Source organism: Sphaerodactylus townsendi, linkage group LG02 (assembly GCF_021028975.2).
Source record: "Sphaerodactylus townsendi isolate TG3544 linkage group LG02, MPM_Stown_v2.3, whole genome shotgun sequence".
NCBI classification, from domain to species: Eukaryota; Metazoa; Chordata; class Lepidosauria; order Squamata; family Sphaerodactylidae; genus Sphaerodactylus; species Sphaerodactylus townsendi.
The window spans coordinates 98,107,861-98,128,383 of NC_059426.1; positions in this window are offsets into that span (position 1 = coordinate 98,107,861).

Below are 20,523 nucleotides of genomic sequence, written 5' to 3' on the forward strand. Positions count from 1 at the left end.
GAGGCTGATTTCAGGGATAAGTTGCATATTAAAGTGAGAAGATCAGCAATTTCATGCTTGAGCTCTTTAAGAACTCTTGGAAGAATGTAATCTGGGCCAGGGGATTTGGTAGCATTTAGTTTATCAATGGCTGCCAAAACTTCTTCCTTGTCTACCACTATCTTCGCTAGTTCCTCGGATTCACCTCCTAAGAAGCTTGATACAGGTGCAGGAATTTTCCTCACCTCCTCTTGGGTGAAGACAGATGCAAAGAATTCATTCAGCTTCTCTGCAATCTCCCTGTCATCTTTTAGCACACCTTTTGTTCCTTCGACATCTAATGGGCCTACCGCTTCCCTAGCTGGCTTCCTGCTTTTGATGTACTTGAAGAACTCTTTGTTGCTGGTCTTGATGTTCGCAGCCATGCGTTCCTCATAATCCCTTTTTGCCTCCCTTACAGCTAACTTGCTTCTCTTTTGCCACCATTTGTGTTCTCTCTGGTATTCTTCATCAGTTAAGTTGGACTTCCATTTTCTAAAAGACATCTTTTTTTCCTAATAATTTCCTCAAGCTCCCTTGTTAACCATTGTGGCTTTTTTTTGGACTGGGTGCTGCCTTTCCTAACCTGCGGAACACATTCCAGCTGAACTTTTAAGACTGTGTTTTTAAATAACCTCCAAGCATCTTGGACAGTTTTGACTCTCTTGATTTTCCCTTTCAGCTTCCTGCGCACTATCCCCCTCATTTTTTAGAAATTTCTTTTTCTGAAGGCAAATGTAACTACATTAGTAGTTGTCACTTGTTCGCATGCAGAGATACTGAATCTGACAGCATTGTGGTCACTGTTACCTATCAGATCAACAACACTGACTTCCCGCACCAGGTTCTGGGTCTCACATAGAATTAGATCTAGGATCACCTCTACCCTGGTTGGTTCCACAACCATCTACTCTAAGCCACAGTCATTTAGCATATCCAGGAATGTTCTCTCCTTACTATGACCTGAACATGCATTTTTCTAGTTTATATGGGGATAGTTAAAATCACCCATTACCACGACATTTTTGCTTTTGTTGGCCTCTCTAATTTCTTTTTCCATCTCAGAATCCTCTTGTGCGCTTTGGTCAGGGGGAAAATAATATATTCCTAAAGTTAAACTATGCTTCACCCCTGGTATTGATATCCACAGTGCTTCTGTAGAGGAATCAGCTCCCCCTGCATTGTCTATTTTATGTGACACTATGCTCTCTTTGATGTAGAGGGCCACCCCACCCCCAATACGCCCTGTCCTATCCTTCCTGTAGCGCCTGTAACCTGGGATAGCAGCAGCCCACTGGTTCTCCTCATTCCACCATGTCTCTGTGATGCCCGCTATATCAAAGTTCTCCTTCAAAACTCTGTACTCCAGCTCTCCCATTTTAGATCGAAGGATTCTACTATTAGCATAGAGACACTTGTATACTCTGTCTCTGTCCCTTACCTGGGATTTATGTGTTTTACCCTCTAGCCTTTTGTAGACACTATCACTTATCACATTGCTATGCTCCTCGCTTGTATGTGGTTGATTTAGAAAAACCTCCCTCTCTGTCTGCATCCCCATGGACACTGTAATCTGAACCGAAGTCACCTCAGCTCCTGTCGGCTTTCCCCCAAGGATCAGTTTAAAAGCTGTTCTGCCATTTTTTAAATGTTGAGCGCCAGCAGCCTGGTTCCTCTTTGGTTAAGATGAAGCCTGTCCCTTTTGTACAGGCCTGCCTTATCCCAAAAGGTTCCCCAGTTCCTGACAAAGCTGAAACCCTCTGCCTTACACCTTCTCATCCACGCATTGAGACCCTGTATCTCTGCTTGACTAGCTCGCCCTGCACGTGGAACAGGTAGCATTTCGGAGAATGCCACCTTGGAGGTCCTTGATTTTAACCTGTTTCCTAGCAGCCTAAATTTAGCTTCCAGAACCTCCTGGCTACATTTCCCAATGTCATTGGTGCCAATGTGGACCACAACTGCTGATTCCACCTCAGCACTGTCTAAAAACCTATCTAGATGAAGCGTGACACCCGTAACCTTCGCACCAGGCAGGCAAGTCACCATGCGGTCATCACACCTCTCACAAACCCAAACGCCTCTCACAAAACCATCTTTGAACATCTCTTGCCTTGAAAACCCAACAGGGTCACCATAAGTCATCTATGACAACACCAAAGGGGAAAAAAGAAAAGCTTTGCATAACGAGCAGCCACTTCCCTCAATTGGATGCACCTCAGGAAAGAAACAGTCAACAGCAGCATTACTAGGAAAGATTGACAGAGGCACCTACAGCAGGTGTTACTTGGATAGGGTTACACCATAGGCTCCAAAGATCAGATAATACATCTTAGTAAATTGGACTCTAAGACCCTGAGTAATTATTTACTTTACTACAGACCTAGTCAGTCAAACAATGTTAAAATATTGAGGTTGCCAACTCTGTAATGGGAAATTCTTGGATATTTGTGGGTGGAACCTGTTGAGGGCAGGGTTTGGGAAGGGGAGAGACCTCAGTGGGATATAATGCTGTAGAATCAACCCTCCAAAGCAGCTATTTTTTTCCTGATCAAGGGAACTGAGCTCTTTATTCTGGAGATCATTTATAATTCCAGGGGAATTTCCAGGTCCCACCTGGAGGTTGGCAACCCTGTGTAACATTTGCTGTTTCATTAGGAACAAGGTTTTCAGTGATAATAGATTAAAAACTAGATACCATTTTGCTGGAAGGCTGAGCGGCAGGATTCCTATTGACACATTGCCTGCAGTTTAAACATAACAAAGCACATCCACCTATTGAATATTGGTGAATGTAAAGAAATACATCCAGCTGCTGAATACTAAATGTAGTGTGGCTCAGGAAACAGATATATGTGATTCTGGAACGAAGGAAAACTCAGTCTTTGAACACATCTTTTGCCAGCAACAAAATAGGGAGAAGATCCAGTTCCATATCCCATCCCCTCTCCTTTTGGTATTACCCACATTTCAAGAATTGCCAGTTGATAGACACATTGTGATATACATATGCTGAGGAAGACTGTGTGGCAATTGATACATTACTCATCTGTCCTCTAAAGAAAGTAGCAGTAGAACTCTGTCTGCAATTTGTAAGACTAAGGTGGATTCCGCACAGGCCAAATATAATGGGTGTAGGACATTATATAAATAATTTGTGGAGGGCGGGGCAACACTTCACACAGGTCCTGTTCCAAAAATGAATTTGGTCTGTTTTATTCCCTTCAATCTGGGATTTTTGAAAATCGCTAAACTAGTCCTTTTGCACAATCCTGGGTTGGAGGCGCTCCCACATGAACAAAACAGGTAGGAGATGCTTTATTTCCCTCCCACCCACCCATTCACTTTAAGTTCTGCACCGTCCACTGTCAGGGAGAATCCCCCTTCCCCTCCATTCTGTGCAGGTCACCCAGCAGGTTAGGAGAAGATTCTCTGAATGCCTGACAGAGTGCAAAGTCCCCCAAGCACATTTTCTCCCTGTGGCCACGAGTATAACCCATCTACAGCAATATGTTAATTGTTGCCCAGTGGTTGCAGGGAGGTCCCTTTTCTTTTCTTTTTCTTTTTCTTTTGTGTGATGCACATGTGCAGCTATGTAGGTGCAACTGATCGGATTGTGGGACAATGAGCATGACTGCAGGGCTTCATTTCTGTATGCCTGTGCAGCTACGCCTGTGTTGCAGGAAACTTTTAAAAAATAGAAGCATCTCTGTGCAAAGGCTTGAAAGCAAACTGAAGTGTTTCCATGGGCTCCAATCGCTGTTCAAATGGGTGAAGGGCACACATGTGAACAGGAAAAAGGAAAACAGGTTTCTTTATAATGACTTCAATCAGTTATACATCTGCTGTGCAGAATCCAATGCCATGCTGCCAGGGGCTGATGGGAATTGTAGTCCATGAACATCTGGAGTGCCATAGGTTCACCACCACGCAGTCATAGGCTGTGATCCTGTACATCACAAGGGATCATAGCCAGCAGTAGCAATGGTTGAAATGGCAAATATGGTGCTCACCCAGAAAGGTAGATGTGCTCCCTATTGACTTTTCTGGTCCCTCTTAACTGTCAGTCCCCACTGCAACTTGGGGTTTAATGGTCAGCTAAATTCTGGGCTAAGTTATATGTGTCCTCTTTTTGCTGAAACTGTTAGTGTTCTTTTCAGCAAACTGATCTGTGTGGTCTGAATACAAAACATAATTTCAGACTGATAAACTTTTTTGCCTAGGATTTATATTCTGTCCTAACTGTTCTCTGACAGGATGAACATAGGGATGCTGTGAATTTCCCAGTGAACATGTTCAGCATCTGAACATACTGTTTTCAGTGGTCACAATCAAATATGAGCTGATTCCCACAATCTGTTCACTTGGGAAACAAGCAGCTCAAGCAGCTGACAGAAGGTTTTCAGTTGTTGCAAACTTTGTTTCTTTATTGCCCAGATGGGAGATCAGAAGCCAGGTCTCAGCTGATTGTGGGGAATCAACTGAGAGTTGGCTTCTTATTCACCCTCAGATTTGCTGTGTCCCTGCAAGGCTGTATATGCCAAACAGGCAAGGATAAGTCAGTTCCCATACAGCCTATCAATAAACCAGCTTTCTGGTCACCTCTGGCAAGTAAGATGAGAGATGAACCTATAGAGCATCCCTAGCTGATAGTTGTAGGTGTGTAGGATATAAGCAGTAGGTGGCATGTGGGGGGGGGGGTGGTGGTGGTGGTGGTGGTTTGGTTTTGTCACTTACTATAAGGGGAATATTTTAACTTCCGCAACATCTCTGTGAATACAGTGTTCTACAGTAATGTAGGGTATTGCATTAAAGTCTGAAGAAGCTTGGGACAACAGTTAAGTTCTACCTTACCTCATCCTTGACCATGCAGTTTTGTTCCATAAAAGAGCATCAGCAATATACATAGCTGTACTTTTACTCTTGTGTGGGGTCCTGATTCCAGTGTACCTTCAAGATACACCAGTTGTAGCTCTATAATAATTGTAGCAGAACCCTTTGATTGCTCCATTAAAGATATAAAGCACTCTCATGCTTTACAAATCATCCCTTAAAAGAGAGCAGTGCAGAGGTGGCTTGTGTTTCACTCTGCTAGTTTTTCTACTCATATTACACAACACAGAAGGATGGGCAGTCTTTTTGAAAAAAAAATCATAGTGCCAAGAAACAGAATGAGGGAAAGACATTACATTTATATTCCATGTTTCTTTTTTATCAGGGAGCTCAAGATGCTGGACACAGAGGTCCCAAAATATCTGCCACACCAGGACTAACTAGATCTAGACCTGTTGAGTTTGAACCAAATTGTTTCGTCATGTACTTTTTAAAAAAATTAAAAGACCCCAGAGGTAGGAGGAAAAAATGACTGTTGTGGAGACTGGTGTTAGGGAAAATGACTGCCACATGGGTGGGAAAATCTGAATTTTTCCACTTACACAGTAGCCATACAGGCTTTCACAAAACTTTGGAACTAATCAGGTTTTAAAAAGATCACCAAGGAAACCCCAGCCATGATGCTATGGAGAAGCATACACCATGACGCTATGGAGAAGCAGGGAAAAAAACTTCATTTCCCAAAAGCATTGAATCTGGGGCATACAACTTGTCAGAAATGGCCATAATGAAAGTATTGTGTGTGAGAGACAGAATCAAAGTTAAAGAATCTCAAGTGCAGGTATTGATAGAAGATGAAAGTAGACCAACAAACTAGAACTTATTCTAGTGCAGGGGTAGGGAACCTGCGGCTCTCCAGATGTTCAGGAACTACAATTGGCCATGCTGGTAGGGGCTGATGGGAATTGTAGTTCCTGAACATCTGGAGAGCCGCAGGTTCCCTACCCCTGTTCTAGTGATTACCTGAACATATATTATCATTATGGGAAGGAGCTGCAATTTGTACACCTATATCTTTTAATAGTTGATTCCCCACTGAAGATTAGATGGGTGCTCGTCACACAAAATATCCAGGTTTCCAGCAGAACTCTCCACTGCACCAGCACTGAACACGCTTTCATCCCGTTTCTGGCGCCCCCCCCCCTTCAGCACGTGTTATTTTAGAACCTGGAAGAAAGTAGACCTTTTCAAAAAATGCATGGGCAATCTGGAGTGGTGGGGAAGTTGCAGAGGTGAATCTGGATTCGTTTTTCACGCCACTGGTAGTGACCTGAGCCTCCCATCCAATGAGAATGCAATGGGTTGTGAGCGATGCATGCACAGCCTTTTTTTTATTTCGCAGACCGGAGATCCATGTGGATACGAATCAACATGGGGCCAGTTTTGACTGATTGACTGAGTAGAAGGCAATACAAAGCAGTGCTACATGTCGTATTCATGTGGATTCAACTACATGGAAGTGCGCAGAAACAGGGCTTTGCTTTAATTGCCCGTTTCTTCATCTCCATGTAGAGTCATTCTGCGCATGCTCGTGCAGACGTGGATCCGCAAGGTTAAAAAAAATCCCATCCCAACACAACACAGCAGCCAATCAGGATAGCCCCTGAGCGGATCGCTTGTTCAATCTGCCTCAGTGGGGAATTATTCATTGCTGCTGAGTTTCTGGGAACAAGGATTATTTGTGGGGCAGAAGCTCCAGTGGGGACGCTGAAACCGTGCTCAAAAGGTCCTGGGTTTTCCCAAACCAGTTAATATCTACATTCATTTTTCCGGTGGGGAATCGACCAATGAAACAATGGCTCAAACCTGGCTTAGGGAAGGCATTAGAACTAGAAAGCAACAACCTTAAAGGCACAGATCTCGTCACACCCAAAAGCCAATAGAACTGATATTCTTTCCCCTTCCCCTCCACACACACGCTCTCTCTCTCTTTCACTGCTGCAAGAGAAAAGAAGAGAGAAGCTTGTTCTAAAACAGAGTCTTCTGAGTTAAAGTTTTAAAAGCCCCTCCCGATGATCAGGGAGGCTGGAAGCAGAGTGCAGAAGGTGGGGTAGATCCAAAAAGATGTCCTGCTTATACTGACTCTTGCAAAAGCCCTCTATTGTTATTATTTTGGAATATCAATATCTCAATATGTGCACTTAGAGAAGCAGGAAAGAGACAGTAGCTTGGGGGGAGGGGGCAAGGGGAAGTTGTGAAAAGTGGACCAAGGGACTTGGAAGGCTGGTTGTGGGTGGAGGGAAGATATCCAGGGCAAATGTGCTCAGTGGCAAATTTGCCCATTCTGGCAGCAAAGCAAATTAAAAGTTGTGCTAAAAGTGGTGTCATTTGCCACTGAGAGAATGGAAAGTGAAAGTGAGGCTCCAGGAAACAGGGCTGTACAAGAAATTTTGCTGCAACAAATATTTGCCCCCATTGTGCAGCAAGCACATTGTGCATAATTGGCATAATTTTCTCAAGGCCTGGGCAGGGCAGAAGCCCAGTTGCAGGGATCCCAGGAGGGTGGAGTGCCGCCACCACCCACCGCGGACCCCCTGTCCCTGGAGGCCAACTTCTGCTATCCCCAGGGCCTGGGGAGGGAAGAAGCCCAGCTGCAGGGAGCCCAGAAGGGCAGGGTGCTGCCACTGCCCACCACGGAGACCCTCCCTGTGTCCCTGGAAGCTGGCTCCTGCCCTCCCCAGAACCTGGGGAGGGCAGAAGCCAGCCTGCAGGAAGCCCAGGAGGGGGACAGGGCACTGCAGCTGGAGGCTCAGGTGCACGCCATTTCATCACATGGGGGTGTCTGGTGCCCCCCCCCATGACGAAAAGGCATGCATCCAGAAACATGGGTGTCTCCATGTCTCTAGGGCGGTACGCCCCTGGAGCATTGTCATCTTCTCATCTTGTGCATAAGCTGACTCCACTTTTCTTTCTTTGGGACATTTCCTTGCCACCCAGGAGTGTCCCTCCACTTCCTTGCCTTCTTATTTTTTTTTCCTCAGACCTTTGGAAGTTCTGCCTAAAGCCCTTACTTTCAACCTGTGGATCATTGAAAAAGGCAACTTGTACTCTACCCAGCTCAGCAAACTGAGGTCATATAAGCTCCTTCTCTCTGCTGACACATGATGCCAACTGTGAAAGCCTTCAACAATAAATTCCTTCTCCCTCTTTACTCCTTTTCTCTTAAAAACTCTCCCCCCCCCGCCCTTTAGATCACTCTGTCTCTCCCTCCCCCTTGCTATTTACTGGTGCAGAATTCTCTTTCAGCCAGAGGCTTGACTCTTCCACTTTCACTTTTTCTCCTGTTCTTGAGTATCTTTTCATTTCCTGTACCCTTGTATTCCCCTAATAAAGTCAAAATCTTGTTTTGAAAGGACATTTTATTACTTCTGGTATCCTGTTAGAGGCACTTTGAACTGCACATTATCCAGGTACACACTCCTAATCACAGATCTCGTGCATGCACATACACACACACACACAACACTCAGCTTAATTCTCCCAGGTTGGTTGAGGTTCTGGGTACGTGTTCTTACCTCAGCCCAAGTTAGAGAGTCCACACATAACTAAAGATATATATGGAAGGGAGCATATGTGATAACAGGAAAAAGGTGGTTCCCCAGAGGTAGCAGGGTGTCAAACTTCAGTTCATAGAACAACTCACTTGATGGGTTCAAGGATTTTATTCATGACAGCAGAGTAATAGAACAAAACAGTTCTGGCGAGATGGTGCCAAAACTATTGATAATATAATGTAGCAACCCCCCCCCCCATGTGAACCAAAAGCAACAGAAAAGCAACAGAGAGAGGGTCCAGCCTGAGAGTCAGATTCAACCACAGAACTTTGAGGGCAAGATTCATGATAAGCACCTGCAAAGCAAAGGCAAAACAAAAGCAAAGCACATCCCCACAACTTCCCTCCCCCCGTAGGAATGGCATCCCGACACAGGGTTATTCTACTGCCAGCCCTAGGCCCTCCTTTAAAGGAATACTTCCATTACATCTTCATTTTATATTTAGACTAATGTGTTGGGAGAAAGGGTTCCAAAACTCCGTTCCCAAATACTGGAAACTGTGTGTTGGGGGCATGAGCAGAGGCCTATGACATCTTTACATTGGGTTGAGTGGATAAAGTTGATTCCTCAAATATGAAAAACAATGTGATTCTACTATTTTGGCCCCTACTTCAACAAAAAAAACCTCCCATATTTTCAGCTGAGAAGCCAGTAAGTACTCTGGATTCTGAGATGCAGATGGAGCTGCATACTAAGTCTCCAGAACGTGAGTGGTGTAGTTGTTAGAGTGTTGATCTAAGATTTGGAAGACCAGAGAACCAATCTCCACTCAGTCATGAAGCTCACTATGTGACTTTGGGCCAGTCACTCATTCTGTGCCTAACCCACCTCACAGGGTAATTGTGAGGAAAAGCAAAGCACAGGAGATATTTTCTTTCATACACAAATGAAATATTTACTCTAATTTCTCTTACTTAATTCAAGATGAAATTGACAAAGCTGATACCATCGTCCTGACTTGTGTCTGTGCCCTAATATTACACAGCTAATGCAATATGGCAGAGAGAAAAAATAAATTCCTTTGGAAAACAGAGGACAAAATAGAGGAGAAAATGGCTGAAGGGAAAATTGGGTAACTATATGGGGGCATGGATAAGGGCCAGGTGCTTGGAATGGCAGAGAAATAAAGGCAGTGTCAACATGATCACACACAATGGAAGCTGGCTTGGAAACAGATAAAAATCACTGTAAAAGTTGGATTGAATTGAAACTTTTAATGACATTTTAAAAAAATAATATACAATAGGTTTGAAGAATATAAAAATTAAGATCATTAAATAAAACAATCTGTTAAAAAAGAAAGAATTAAAAGTTTTGTTTAGCGAAAAATTGAGAACATGCGGTGACGACGACACACAGAAATCTGGCCGTAGGTTCCAGTATTGAGACAGAGTTGCTACCTAGCAAAAACAAAGTTTGGGAAGCATCCATAATGCTGTCTAGGCCAGACAAAGGGGGTTCAAGTAAGTTTTTCTGCACAGAATCGTAAAAAGGGCAATGGTGAAGGATGTGGTGAATGGTTTCCTCCAATCCAAGGGTGCAACTATGAGTTTATTTATTATTTATTACTTTGGATTTCATAGACCGCCTCACCCCTGACGGGCTCTAATTCTATCAGTGATTGCAATATGATTCTCTCTGCTGACATTGAGAATGAATTGAACTTAGTGTCAGAACATGATTGATACCAGGATAATCATAGGAATATTAATTTTCCAGTCAGCTTCCTGTCATGGAACACTGCTGGGAGGAGAAATAAAATCACTACTCCAGATTTCACAAACCTTCTCAAGGATTTCAAGATCATTGTGCTCCAAGAGACATGGTCAGACTCTCACTTATTTATTAATGGTTTTCTTTCTTTTTGCCTCCCAGTCTTTAAAAACCATGTAAAAGGCTGGTGTCAAACTGGCCTTGCCATTCTGATGGATAAGGATTTGGAACTGTCTATTGCTGCACTACCTTCTTGTGATATTATAGCCCAGTCCTTGCTCTTAAATGGACCTTTATGCTCACTGTAAAAGTTCTCAGTAAAACAACACAGGAAAAATGAAGGGAAAACATTTCTGGAACCAAATGAAGGAAAATATCATGCAGAATTACAAGAAAAAATGTTGCACATGGCAGCAAGAAACACTGTAAACAAATCATGCAGAAATGCTTATATTAAGATAGTATGGTGATTTATACATGAAAAAGATAAATTGTCAATAAAGATTAACTGGGTAGATAACTTTTTAAAAATTTATATTTACAGCTACTATACAGTTACAAGTTCCTGTAATACTGTTCTTTTCCTTATGGATTCTTTAGATGGAAAGACGTATAAGCATATATGTTTAAAATGGAAAGGCATATACATTTTAGATAGTAAAGAAAACAGAAATTTTTAGATGGTAAAGAAAACTGAAATTCTGAAAAACTGTGATCCTTGAAAACAGCATGAGTCACAGCATGGAACACTGTCAACTTATTAAAGGGTAAAATGTGGACATAAACAATTATGAAGACCCAAATGTGCCTTTACTCCTACATGCAACTGAGAAGTATATTTTGCTGGTTCCATTTTATGATTGTCCAACAGATGACAAAGTTTAATAATTTCAGAAAAGTCAAAATCCCTGTTAATTTAAAATGTCAAGTTAGAAATCTGCCTTTCATCATCTGAGCTACATGTGTGTCACCGGACAGGCTTATATGAAAAGGCTAAATGCCAAGTATCTCTGTTATTCAGTTATTGTACTACAAGGTACAAGAGAATGTCCCATTAAAACCCCCATAATTCAGTTCTGTGATCTCAGAAAATGTCAGAGTTGGAACCAAACTTATGGTAAATACGTAGCTGCCACTAAAAATAGCCATTATGTGCCCATTGCAGCTCCACAGCCTCTAACAGAATGTACCTTGTACCATAATATCAGAATGTTCTCTGTTACACCTGTACTCACATGACATAATTGGTCACTAATGGGAGGGAAGGGATGAGAACACAGGGAACATGGTGATATAATGGGGGGCTGGGGGGCAGGGAGGGCAGATGGTAGGACATGTAATGGGGGGGGTTGAACCTGGGAACCCCCCTTACCTACGTCCTTGATTCTACTGGAGGAAAAGGCTGCTTTGAAGAATGGAGTCTGTGGTATTATACCCTTCTGAGGTCTCTCCCCTTCTTAAACTCCACCTTTCACAGGCTTTCCTTCTTAAGTCTTTAGAAATTCTCCAACCTGCAGTTGGCAATCCTATCTCCAGCCAACCTACCATTATCTGCCTCTCTGTCTTAAGTTCTCCATCTCCTCCCCACTACAGCCACTACCTTAGAAAATTGAAATCTTTCTCCACACTGGGAACCAAAGCTGCTTTTATTATTTTCCTCTCCCCCTTTTTATTTGCATAGCAACCCTATGAGGTAAATTAGGCTGAAAATATATGGCTGCTCCAAAATCACACAGTGAACTTCCACAACAAGATGTGCATTTGCACCTGTTTCTCCCAAGCCTTGCTCTGAAGCTCTAACCACACTGGCTTTCATAGGGTGGCTGCTGTTGGACAGTAACAAGCAGTCAGGTCTAGTTGGATGGCGCCCAAACACCCAGACATTGCTTCCAGGCATATGATTGCAAACCTCCAGGTGGGACCTGGAGATTTCCTAAAATTATAACTGAACTCCAGACAACAGAGTTATGTTCCCCCTGGAGCCATCTGACAAGTGTGCATTCAACCACTGCTGTTATGAGGAGCAGCTTGTTCTCCTGCTCTCTTGCCTCTGGGAAGCAGCAGCAACAGCCTCAAGGACTGACAGCTAGAACTATCCAATAGAGATAAATGAGTAGGGATGTGCTATTTTCACTTACTTGCTTACCTTGCTTTATGAGCTGTAATTTTGCCAAGCTGCAAGCACTGTTCAGGTACACAGATCCTTGCTGAACTCTCTCAGGTGATCATAGCAGTTGTCCAGGAAAGATGAGTGAGAGGACAAGGAAGAAGCAGCTACACCCCAAATCCAGCCACCACTTTTGCTGGTTCAACAGAGAGAGCTGGAAGTTATGCTGTGTGATCATGGACCTGGAGTCAGGGTGGGTTCTCAGAAGTTTGGGTTTTCTGAGCAGCTCAATGATGCCAGTCCATCATGCTGGCCCTGGAATCCAAACCAGTTTTGCTTTCACCCCTTTGCTGCATTATATGTTTTCAGACCATGCCTTGTGTATGAACAGCTGACCTGCCCTACTCTCTTCAATGAAGGAGAAGCAGTGGTGGGATTCAAATAATTTAACAACCAGTTCTGGTGGTGGGATTCAAATAATTTAACCACTGGTTCTTTACAGGCACCATTTCAACAACCGGTTCTGCTGAAGTGTTGCGAACCTGCTGAATCCCACCACTGAGGAAAAGCGCATACTGAGGTCAATGAGAGAGGGCCTCACAAACAAGAAGTGGTACATCCAGTCATCTGCCATCTGTAATTCAGCATTTAACTACACAACTGCACATAGTTTCCTTGGTTGTGCATTGTGTAACACATCTCATCAAAAGTATTGGTCATGTTTCAATGCAAGTTTCTTTTCATCCTACTCAGAGTGCTGGCAACATTCAGGGCATATGTAATTCATTTAATTATTTAATTTAAATCCCACTTTTCCTCCATCATCAGACATAGGACAATTTATATAGGAATCATAAGTCTCCCATGCAGGCTTTGATCTGATCCAAACCTGTGCCCTGCAACTATGCCATGAGATTTTGTATCTCCTGCATACTGAGGAGACTGGATGAACCAAATAAGTATATCTGATCCCCAATATAAACACTGTGTTGGAAAAGCATAAGATGGAGCTTTCATTCACTGGAGAATAATCTGCTCCATTGCCACCAAATTATTTGCATGCCTGTGAATTATTTGTTTATTTTCACTGTCTGCATAATTACTGGTATGAGTATAAAAGGATGCATACAGATTTATTACCCGATATTACTTTATTCGATTAAACGGAATCTTCCCATGGGAAGAAAATTGAGGAGACACTAGTCAGTCACTGACTCAGTATCAGCTGCTTCTTTGCTAAGCCCTGAATGTATTCCATAGTAAGTTGTTTGTCTTAGTGAGTCAGCATAGTAGGCTCCTTTTTAATTTTTCTCTCTCACAATGAAGCCAAGAAAATCTCCCACCTCCCCGTGCCGTATGCTACTGAGATTGCAGTTAGTTGCCATCACCTAAAAGATAACAGATTTAAATTTATGCTGGGAGCCTTATACGGCCAACAAATAATTCAGGCTGAACGTCAGAGCAAAATCAAGAGAAAGTGCCAATAATAGATTCCTTGTGTTTGTACATTTTAAGTGACTATCTGTACCATCCGTGGGTAACAGAGTGATATGCCAGACAGCAAAGTGTTTAATTTAATCTGTCATCAGGCTAAATCTTGAAGCTCTTACGCAGGTGAGTAGCCACATTTGCAGCAAATGTCAAAGGCCTATTCCTGTTCTGTGCTGTCATGCCACACCAAAGCACACAATGGAGTCTTCCTCCCCAAAAAGTGGTACCCGCAGAATAGAAGACAGCTGACTCTGGATTGAGGCTCAAGGTCCTCCTGTGCTTCATTAACAGCATCCTTTTCCAATGGTGGTTGGACAACTGGGAATAAGCAATCAACTGCATGGCTAGAACATTCTGCACACAGTCTTCCTATGTAATGCACTACTAGATATAAACTGTATTTACAGCGGGAGTTCTTTGAGTGGAGTTCAGGATATCTAGCAAAATAAGTAGTATGGATACAATTTTATTAGTACATCTCTTGGTTGTGCCGAGCAACTGCCTCCAAAACTAGCATTATTATAGTAATCTGCAGAATGTGGTAGTCATGTAGCAGTTTAGCTTGGTGAACTATACACTAATGTATTTAAGAATGAGGCTCCATTATCCGACCATGAGCTCTAGCACAATTCAATAAGAAGCCACTATTCAATTAGACACCCGAGTCCCCCTCCATTCAACCTGCCTTAATGGGAAAGAACAAGCTTTGTGATAAATTTCAGTTGAATTCTAAGTAAGCATGTTGAAGCCAGAGTGTACACAGATGTTCTTGTAAATACTGCTACAAGTACACACACAGTAAGGAAGGCATTGGCTGGCACTTCAATTCCACAATTTTTGCACAAACAAACAGATTGTGACTTATGCTCATCATTTCTACTCCAATCCCAGCCAAGTGGGTGGGTGGCAGTGTTCTACTGACTGACTGATGGCAGGCTTTCAGCTGCTGGAATTTTAAAGACCTTTTTTCTATGCTGGCAAAGCAGCTAGAGAGCTATAGCAAATGACGTGCAATCCATCACCAGATCTCCTAAATCACCCTGATACTTCCTGGAACTATTTCCACCTCAACTTAATTTTAGATATCTCAGAACCTTATTACCACCCATCTCTTTGATCATATTTTTTTTGCTTTTTGATTTGTATCACTCCTGTAATAGACCTTTACAGAATCATCTATGATGCCAAGATCCACAAATGTAGATTATAATCAAAGTAAGGGTTATATAGCCTTATAATTAGCCAAATGAATGGTCAGTGACATGATGTAAGATGCTCAGCATAAGGGTACACAATTTTAAACACATTGAGATTACTTTGCTTTCTAAATGTGAATGGGAGAATTTTCTGAAAAGAAAAGAGGGAGTGTTATCATCAAGCAATACATATTTTTAAATTAAACAAGTTGTCTAAAATAGGGGCTAGCTACCATGTTCAAATTTTCATTATTCACTGATCAAGCATCAAGTTATTATTTGTATGTCTGTATGAAACACTATGGACAGAAATACTACCAACAGAAGTTGCATATTGTCATGTCAATTCAAATAATTTACACCATCTACTTGAAGTCATGATCTAAAGAAATCAGGGAAATTGTATCTATGTGATTGAGATGCATTGCTACCGCAATGTAACTGCTTAAAGCTATAAATCAATGCTGCTAAAAGATATATGTAACCAGCCTGCTTTAGGGGGGAGGAGGGAGTTGCAATGGGATAAAGAGGGTGGCAAAAGTCAGGTTTGTCAGAACTGGCTTTGCCAAGCTTTGGTGTTCCGATGCCTTATCAATAAATGCTACTGATCAACAACCCAGAGTCCATTTATTGGCTTACATTTCAAGAACTAACACTAAGCTAATCTGATCTCATCAGAGCTCAAAAGCTGAGCAGTCATCCCTGGTTACTATCTGGTTAATACCAAGGAATACCAGGGGAAGTCAATGGCAAACTACTTTTGTGGGGCCGTTTCCGCACGGGCAAAATATGACGTCGTCGCAACGGAAAAAGAAGCGTCAGAGCGAGAGAAGCGTTATGGCCTTGTACAGTCTTGGTCGCGTACCAGTCGCTAAACGCTAAACCGCCGCGAAGACGGTGGCCTCAGAAACCGCAGAAAACCACTCTTGTTCCCCATGTGGCGCATCGACGCCGCACTCGTGCGAACAGCCGCCACGGAGCTGTCGTCAAAAATGGCGTCGGGCCTGCACGGCTTCGCAAGTGCGCAGGCGCAACATCGCGAGACGCCGCTTCCGCAGCGCTTCCGTGCGAACCGTCACATTTCTGCGGGGCTGCGGACGCCCGCAGCTCCGCCTGTCTGTGTGAACGCTTTTTCTGGGATGCGTCGCAATTTGCGACGTCATCGCGTCGCTGCTTTTGGCCGTGCGGAAACGGCCTGAGTCTCTTGTCTTGAAAACTCTACTGGGCTGCCATAAGTTGACTATGACTTGACAGCACTTTACATACATACACATGTGCATATGTGAGCCAGTCATGAAGGACACTAAGCTAAATATAAGACACACAGCCTTAACATGCTACAGTTTTGTAAAACATAAGAGGAATATGTCAGCCAAACTGGTGGCATCAATAGCAACATCACCATCAGTTTTGAAAAGAAAGCACAAGATGAAAAGAAGGAAGTGCAAGTAAAGGAGACAAAAAAGAAAGAAGAGAAGCAACAGATATTATAAAAACAAAAGTGGATCCTTTGTTATCAGTTTAGTTAAAGCTCAGTACTAATCCATATATACCAATGCCAATATACAATTCCTGCAACACAGCAACTCAGACTTATCTAAATATTTATATTTAGATGTAGGGGGGACGGACGGATAGTACTTTTAATATTATAATCAGCAATTATCCAATCTCTGTTTGGTTGCAATTTATGGCTCATTCCGCACATGCAGAATAATGCACTTTGAAACTGCTTTCAGTGCTCTTTGAAGCTGTGCGGAAATGGCAAAATCCACTTGCTAAAAGTGGTTTGAAAACGCATTATTTTGCGTGTGCGGAAGGGGCCTATGTTTTGCAGAGTTCTCCATTCTCTCATCACTGTTCTTCAGTGTTGCATAAACTAATATTTGCTCAATCTTTTTTACCTGTATGACTATCAGTATCTTTTACTGAGACTCTGATCTAGTATGCACTTATTGCTGTGAAACAGTTTGCACTTTTCTTAAGCTTTTATGGAAGAAATTACTGTTTCCAGAAATCTCCCAGATTTTGCACTCTTATGGGAATTTCTAAGACCCTTCATACTTTTTTGCCCTTGGTTTGAATATTCATAATTTCTGCTTCCACGTCTGATTTAAAGTCTGATTTAAACTATTCCCATTTGCAGAGAAAAAGTTTGGAGCTACCTTAGCCAAAAATTGAATTGCTTTACAAAACAAAATACTGAGGTGGGGGAAGGAGGTACATTTTTCAGTTTGGAACCATTTCAGTCAATAGCCAATAGAACCAGTAGAAGAAGATAATGGCACTACAGGGAATTAACCCTGGGACTCTGACCTTGTACACTTGCCTAAAATGGAAATGCTGCTGGATCCTTCAGTGCAGTCATACCAGTTATCAGGAAGTGAAAATGAGACATTTCAAGAGAGTTTCAGAACAGCTGTTGCTCTGCTCCTCAAAAGCAGAAAAAAACTAAATTGATGACATAGATGTAAATGGACATCGTCACAAGGCCTTATGTCTTTTGCGTCAAAATCAAATGTCTTGGCTTTGTGTAGCAGCAAGAGACCATTATTCCATATCAATATTCAGCTCCATTCATGTGATATTCAAATTAACTGTATTGTTATGATGTGGGCAGAAACCAAAATAAGCATAAGGACATGAGCCATACATACTTCAGAGTAATATCCTCTGAATATCCACAGAGTGACAATCTAAATCAGCAAAGTAAACCTGTTCTTAAATATATAAATATAATTGGTAATGATAGTAGCCAGCATGATTTAGTGGTTAAGGTGTCAGACTAGGACCTGGAACTTCAGGCTCAAATCCCCACTTGTGCCATGGAAGCTTGCTGGGTGTCCTTGGGCCAGTCACACTCTCTCAGCCCTAACCGTGGTTAGTATCTAGATGGGAGACTTCCACAGAATACCACGGTTATGATATAGAGTCAGGCAATGGCAAACCAACTCAGAATGTTTCTTGCCTTGAAAACATTACAGGAACACCATAAGTCTGCTGTGACTTGATGGAAAAAAAGGACTTGAATGGCACTTTAGATATTCAAAACATATTATCGTTATTTAGGGTAACCAGCTCCAGAATTCCTAGAGATGTGGGAAATCTGGGGAAGGCAATATTTGGGGAGGGGAGTAACTTCATCAAGATATAATACCACAGAATCAATTAGGGGTGTACTTTTGTTCGGTGTTTTTCAGAGTTGGGTTTAATAGTTCTTATGTTCTTTATGTTCTTATGTTCTTAATAGACCTGGAAATTTTATAGTATAGTTTTTCTATATATTATTAGTTGTTGTTTTTGTTTGTCTTTTAAGAAATTCTAATTTAAAAATTTAAAAACAAAATTGTCAGAAAATTTAAAAAGTCAAATCGCCATACCGATATAGGTTTTCCTGGCTTTTAAAAAATATCTGAAGATTTTCAGAGTAGCTGCAGCATAACTTGTAAGGAGACTCTCCTTAGAACAACTCCTACGTTTGGTAAAGATCGATTCAGGGGGCCCTATTTTATGCGTCCCAAAGCAGCTGACTCCAACCATTCACCACTGTTTCCAAAGGAGAAAAAACAGAGGCCCATAAAACTGGAACCCTTGACTCAGTCTTTACCAAATTAAGCAGTTCTTGTACAGAGATTCACCAGTAGCTATGCTGTGATTTTGGTGCTTCTACCTCAAGAAACAGTTCCCCAGAACCCCACAAAGACATCACATGTGTTATAATGAAGCAAAACTCTTTAAAATTAAAAAGCACAGCTTTGTTAGTTAATAGGAAATCTTTGCAGGGCTGTTTTTTAAAGTAAAGTCACCAAATTTATAGTATAGTTGCTGGTGACTGTCTATACTTGAACCCCTGGGTTTGATGAAGACTGGATCAGGGGGTCCAATTTTATTGGCCTTCAAATGGAGAAAAATGGGGGCCAATAAAATTGAATCCCTGATCCAATCTTGGAGGTTCTTGTAAGGAGAGTCTTCAGCAGCCATGCTCCAAATTTGGTGCCTCTCCCTCAAAAAATAGCATCCCACAGCTCCAAAAAAATCTTCCCAAAGAGTATGATGTTGCTGAAAAATTTGTAAACATTTTTTTTAAAAAAATGTCGGATGCTGGTAGCAGTTTTCACTACTACATAGACCTCCACCATCTTGGACATGCTAGTTTGCGAAGGGGAAGGCTGGCATTTGGCAAGTTGCTATTTCTCCAGGGGTATATCAAACTGTAAATTGTCCCTATGGTGCCCAGGCAGAGGTGTGGCTAGGAAAAATGGAGCCCAGGGCAAAATCTAAGTTTTTGCCCCCCTCCCTCCCGCACTCACCATGATCAAAAAATCTACTAGAAGCAAAGCCCATTGCTGGGGACATGCAATGGGTCCTAGAAAAGGATGGAAGATAAAGGATCTCCCCAGCAATGGGCTTCAGTGGGGCTTTTGCACCCCCTACTCCACCCTTCCTCAAGGTGTGACACTTACCTGGATGTGCATCTGTGGCTCAGGGGTGGGACAGGTTGAAGAGTGTGGCTTGAGGTAGGAAGGAAGGTGAGGATAGGAGGAGGGTTGGTGGGGAAGAGTGGCAAAGTGTGGGTTGGAGAAGGATGAAACAAAATGGCCTAGGGTGGCGGGAGGGTTGAAAGGGCAGACTTGGGTGGCAGATTGGGAAAGGGTAGAAAGGGAGGCTTCAGGTGGGGGAGGTCAGAAGCTGAGGGTTCTGGTGGGTCAGGGTGGCAATGTGAGGCATGGTGGAGGGTTGAAGTAAGGCTTAGGGTGATAGTGGTGGTGTAGAAGGTGTGGCTAAGGGTGGGGGATGGTTGTAGGAGAGCATGAGGATAGGTAGGGTTAGCAGGTTAGTGTTGGGGTGGGGTAGATGGCAAAGAGAGGGTTGGGGTGGGGAGGATTGGAAGGTGTAACTAGAGGTCGGGTTGGGTGGAAAGTGGCTGGGGGGTTGTTAGGTGAATATGAGGGTGGGGAGGGTTGGAAGTTAGTATTGGGGTGGGGGAGGGGGCAAAGTGAAGGTAGGGGTGGGGGAAAATCATAAAATGAAGTTTGGGTGGGGGGAGAGGGGGAAGCTGTAGGTTAGGGTTAGGGTGGGAGCAGGGCCTGGGCTTTCTCATGGGGGTGTGGGGAGGCAGGGGAGGGCCCGCAGAGCTGCTCCGCAAGCCCAGGCTTCCTTGCGGGGGTGGGGGGAGGCAGGAGAGGGCCTGCAGAGCGGTTCTGTGATCCCAGGCTTCCTTCTGGGGGCGGAGGAGGCAGGGAGGGCTCAAGAGCTGCTCCACAGGCCTGGACTTCTTTGTGGGTGTGGAGGGAGGGACCCATGGAGCTGCTCCATAGGCTCAGGCTTTCCTTGTTGGAGGGGGGAGGGTAAGCCCAAGAAAGCTTGCTGGGGGAGGGGTGATGGGGCTTTCAGAGCCCCAGAGCAGCAGCAAGGCACCACTGCCCAGGGGCAGGGGTGTGGCCAAGTGGGGGCAATTTTCTTTCCCCCACCTGACTGAATGGCAGCCACCTGGGACATTTGTCCTCAGATGTCCCTGTGGAAGCTCTGCCTCTGTGCCCAGGAGTGAGGA